Source organism: Scyliorhinus canicula, chromosome 7 (assembly GCF_902713615.1).
Source record: "Scyliorhinus canicula chromosome 7, sScyCan1.1, whole genome shotgun sequence".
NCBI classification, from domain to species: Eukaryota; Metazoa; Chordata; class Chondrichthyes; order Carcharhiniformes; family Scyliorhinidae; genus Scyliorhinus; species Scyliorhinus canicula.
In genome coordinates, this window is record NC_052152.1 from 129772916 (window position 1) to 129778707 (window position 5792).

At 42.8% G+C, this 5792-nt stretch overlaps 1 protein-coding gene across 2 annotated transcripts in view; it reads right to left on the minus strand.

Annotated features, from left to right (window-relative positions):
• rtf2 (replication termination factor 2) overlaps positions 1 to 5792 on the minus strand; it is a 264358-nt gene that overhangs the window by 33057 nt on the left and 225509 nt on the right. The window lies entirely within an intron of this gene.

Consider the following 5792-nt stretch of genomic DNA (forward strand, 5'->3'; position numbering starts at 1 on the left):
CGTGTTCCAGGCACTCACCACCCTCCGCATAAAACATCTGCCTCGCACATCTCCTCTAAACTTTTCCCCATGGACTTAAACCTATGCCCCCTGGTGACTGACCCCTCCACCCTGGGAAAGAGTGCCTGCCCATCCACTCTATCCATGCCCCTCAATCTTGTAGACCTCTACCAGGTCAGCCCTCAACCTCCGTCTTTCTAATGAAAACAGTCTGAGTCTATTCAGCCTCTCCACATTTGATTTCCTTCACATTTTAACTAAATGCAGTTTAACTAACTACTTCATAATTATACAACAGCTTTTTGTCATTGTAAAGTGGAAGCTGCACATAGGCAGTGGATGAAAACCAGAACGATAATAGAATAACAGACCAATAAAATTAGTTACACATGCACAACAGTAGAAGGAAGAGGCATGTATTGACAATGACATCTCCACGTATCTTTTCCATGTAAAATACTCCTGGCTGCTCTCCCACATTCTAACCTCTGCAAACTTGAGCTCATCCAAAACTTTGCTGCCTGTGTCTTAACTTGCAGCAAGTCCCATTTCTCAATCACCCCAGCACTTGCTGAACTACACTGACTTCCAGTCCAGCAACATGTTAGTTTTAAAATTCCCATCCTTGTTTTCGAATCTCTTCATGACTTCCTCACCCCTCTATATCTCTGTAACCCCCTCCAGTTCCACAGTGCTCCGTGATTTCTGCGCTCCTTTAATTCTGACCACTTTTTAAATTCCTAATTTTAATCACCCCAACATCAGTGGCCATGATTTCAGTTGCCTAGGCCCACAAGGTGTGGAATACCCTGTCTTATATCTTGACCTCATTTTCTTCCTTTAAGACACTCCTTAAAACCTTGGCCAAGCTTTTGATTAATTGACATAATATCTCCAGTCATACTTTTGCTTTTATGTTGCTTCTGCCAAATGAGAGGAGTCCATGGATTTTTTGACCCCTAAGATTTGAGTATTCAACCTATAGCCTCTGCCTCCTCAGATAATCCTAACCCCAGCTTTATACCCCTTGGGTACTCAACCCCTTGTGCAGAAACTGTACAGAAACATAGAACCCGGAGGAGTAGACCATTCAGCCCTTCTAGCCTGCTCCACCATTCAATATGATCCTAGCTGCTCCTCCATCTCAATGCCATATGCATATGTTTTCTTCCATGTCCCCCACCAACCTCATCACAAGCCACCATTTTCTCCTTGGCCTACCCGTTTCAGTCTCTGGCTGTCTTTACATTCTTCAAACCTACTGTATCACTGCCTTCTGAGAGAGTTTATTCTATAATAATAATCTATAATAATAGGTGAATTAGGAGCAGGTCATAGAGTCAGAATCATAAAGCTTAGATAAAGCCCTTTGGCTCATCGCATCGACACCAGTCAAAAACAACCACCTAACCATTCTAATTCCATTTTCCAGCACTGGGCACATAGTCTTGTATGACCTGGGATCTCAAGTGCACATCTAAATGCTTCTTAAATGTTATTAGGGTCTATGCCTCCACCATCCTTTCAGGCAGTAAATTCCAAACGCCCACCACTTTCTGGGCCATGCTAAATTGCCCCTTAGGGTGGAGTTTCAGGATTAGACACAGGGAGAAAGTGCAAACTCCGCAGAGACAGTCACCTGAGGCCGGAAATGAACCCGGGTCCCTGGCGCTGAGGCAACAGTGCTAACCATAATGCCACTGTGCTGCTCTTGATTCATCCTTTCTTCTCCAAATGCAAATTAATTCTGACCCTCAGAATTGCTTCCAATAGTTTTCCCACCACTGAGAATAGACTGACTGGCTTGCAGTTTCCTGGCTCATCCCTTCCTCCCTTCTTGAATAATGATATTACATAGGCTATCTTCCAGTCCTCTGGCACCTTTCCTGTGCCCAGAGAGGAATTGAAAATTATTGCTAGCGCCCCTGCTATTTCCTCCCTTGTCACACTCAGCAGCCTGGGATACATTTCATCTATCCCTGGGGATTTGTCTACCTTTAAGCTTGCCATACCACTCAGAAGCCTCTCTGTCTATGTTAATCTCTTTTATTTTATTACAGTCCTTGTCCCTGATTTCTACTATGTTAATCTCTTTTATTTTATTACAGTCCTTGTCCCTGATTTCTATATCCAAACTGTCCCGGCCACGAGTGAACACTAACACAAAGTATTAATTTAGAATTCTACCGACATCCTCCAGCTCCAGACACTAATTACCATTGTGGTCCTTAATGGGCCTACTCTTTCCCTAGTTATCCTTTTACCCTTAAGCACTTGTAAAAAAAAACTTAGGATTTCCATTTATTTTACCTGCTAGTGGCCTTTCATGGCCACAGGGGACACCTGCACTACTTGCCTTCCTCTACACTGCCTAATGGTCATCCATGCCCTTTCAGCCTGCTCTATCCTCACTTGCGGTGTGACCACATCACTGAAGGTGCTATCCACGACCTGCTTGCAGATGCTCCACAGCAAATTCACCATCAGCCCCAGCTCCCAAAAGCAGTTAGCCAGTAACTGCAGCTGGACACATTTCCTGTACATGTATGTGGTCACAAGAGACAACTGAAGCTTCCATGATTTGTCACATAGTGCAGGAGGAGCATATCACGGGTGCAAGCTCTCCTTAAGCCCCTTATTTACTCCCTTTTAACAAACTTAAGTGATATAAGAATAATATTTACTTACCTCCCTTCGGCCAACTTTACTTTCCTTACCCTACTCTCTTTCCTTATATTACTTTATTAAAATGACCCTGACTTACACTTATTTGTGCTGTTTCTCAATTATTCCCTTCCAAACAAAAAGAAACACTTTTTATACTCACAATTACTTCATTGTGATACTGACTGCAAAGTCAATGAGGACAGGAATCTGCCCTTGGTGTTTATGAAACTCGGCTGTGCTCCTCTCTTGCCCAGACTGAGCTCCACACTCAATCTTTTCAGTTTCACCATCTCCCAGTTTCACCTAATTGCCCGTGTTCAACCAACTCCAAAAGCATTCTCACTCAGCCAAAGCAGGCACTCAGTGTAGACAATCAGGCATTGATTAGTGTGTTTATATAGGCCACGAATTACAATGCTCTGGAAACTGGATTAAACCAGTTGTACAATTAATCAGCTACAATTGCGTGTGACACAGCTGACTCCTGTTTCAGGAATGCAACTAACTAAACGAGCAGCTTTGAATTACCAATCAAAGAACTAATTTAGTTTTCAATTAACCCCAAAAATATATTTGATTACTACTTAACCCTTTATAACTCACTGTATTCACCCAGCTCCAAAAGCGCATTCACTCAGCCAAAGCAGGTACTCACAGTGCAGACCAGGTGTAGGCCACTCAGTCTCTTGGGTCTGCTCCGCCATTCAAGGTGATCATGGTTGATCTGATGTAAATCAACTTCACATTCTCACCTATCCCCCAGTAATCTATCTATCTCTGCCTTAAAAATATTAAAGGCTCTGTTTCCGCTGCCTTTTGAGAAAGAGAATTGCAAAGACTCAACCCTCAGAAAATATTTCTCCTCATCTATGTCATAAATAGGAATCCCCCTATTTTTAAACAGTAACCCCTCGTTCTCGATTGTCCCACAAGAGGAAGCATGCTCTTCTTATGGGCCACGGTTTAGAAAACTCCAAAGTATATCAGAGTTCACCTGACTTACAACTGTTTATAGATTTTGGTTACAATGAGCACAAGGGACTGCCTTTCAGATGTTATTCAACAGAGGCCTTAAGCACTTTTAATCAAAAACAAAGTTTATTCTCCAAATTTAGTTAACATTTTTATAAACACACACAGTAAGCATTTTTATCAGCTGCAAACATAAATACCCCACATAACTACAGTACTCGATGTATAACTCTTACTAAATTCCCTCCTTAGCTGTTCAAATTTAATAACAAGACCCCATAAATCAGAAAACCCCTTTCAAAGGCGTGGCCCAGAACATAGCATTCAGGACCTGGTACGGATGCCCTTGCTTTCTTTCCAAAACAGCAGGTTTGAATTTTTTTCAGAAAAGTTATTTCTTTTCAAGTTATCAAGCAGTCTGGAAACATCTTTTAAAATGTAGATAGAGAAAAACGTTTTTCAACCAGTGCAGAACAAAACCAGTTCAAATGCAAAGCAAAAGTAAAGCTAACTCCCACTGCCACAGCCCAACTCCACCCACACAATGACATCAGTGAAGCCATGTGATAAGACAAAAACATTTCTTAAAGGGACACTCCCATGATACTCTCCACATCCACACTGTCAAGACCCCTCAAGATCTTATAGTTTTCAAACAGGTCACTCCTTACACTTGTAACCTCCAGTGGATTCAACACAAACCTATCTAACCTCTCCTCACAAGTCAACTCGCCCATTCCAATTATTATTCTCATAAACATTCTCTCAAATTCTTACGATGGACTTACATTCTTCCTTAAATAAGAAGAGCAATAAGAGATGTGGTCTCACCATTGCCCTGTGTAACTGAAGGATAACGTCAAACTAATTTCCCATTATCCCACCTTTCCTTTGTCATGCACTGTGTTGATGCCTCGGAATTACAGGTCCACCAAATTTTGTTGGAAGCTCTCCAATAAGATTTTTTTCATTCACAGTGCTGAGACCTTACTGGTTAAAGTCAGCATCCTCATGCTGTAGCCACCCGAGGTGGCCACTTCCCCACACAAAATGGAGAAACACAAAGACAGCAGGGAAATTGGACAATCCTGGAGAAACAAGCAGTTTGCAGACTTTTCCTGTGTATTCTGCCTGCAAAGAAAGCAGACAGCACTGAAACCAGCAGTTATACATATTGATGAGCAATCCCCAGGAACAATAGCTACAACAATTAGCTACGTTTAAGACACTCAATAGTCAACACTCAATAGACACTCAAAGTCAGACTCCTCGGCGTCAACGGGAGTCCGAAACAAAGGAGACAAACAAGCCAGAAAGAATCGCCCAGCGATCGAGAAACAGCTCCAGTATTGGGGAATTCAAACCAATCGATTGGTATGGGATCCAATCGATTGGAAGTAAGCTCTGGGTCCGCCCAAAAGGGCGCAAAGCCCCTGGGACCTATAAAAGACAGGTCCCAAGTTCAGTTCGCTCTCTTAGCCAGCCCTCCCAGCAGAACATCTTAGCAGCTCCCGAAGAACTTGACCGTAAGGAGAGGAGAGGCCTGGCCAACTGCTGCACCATCAAGTAAGTGTCCAGTCAACGCACGCTATGAGATAGATGCTCCTGACCCCTTAGTCCATACCAGCTGGAAGCCTGCAGACTCAGGATCGAGCAAGAGGCCATTGTTCCCTGACCCAGCAGGTTCCCTTATCCAGATAAGGACTGGTCTGTTAGTGGTAGGAATAGCCTAGTCTTCTAGTATTGTATGCATGAGTAGCGATTAACTGTGTATTAATAAACGTGTTTTGATTTGAATCTTACTAATTGGTGTATTGAGTCATTGACCTGAACTTGAACCTCGTGGTGGTATTATAAGGATACCTGGCAACTCTAGAGCTAAGTAATAAAACAGAGCCAATTGAGTGTAAAGCGCACTCACCAGAACGAGCAACAATACTATATGATGGACACCATCAACCAGCTGTCCTCCCTCAACTATTTACTGCTTTGACACTGTGGCCACTCTAATCTAGCCCCATGTACATCTTCGATGTGAACTGCTACAGGGAAAGTAAGATGGTCAGTACAAATGATTCAAAGACATCCTGAAAAAAAAGAGCCTTACAAACCCCTACATCATAGACCAACTCTCTTGGGAAAAGAATGCAGCC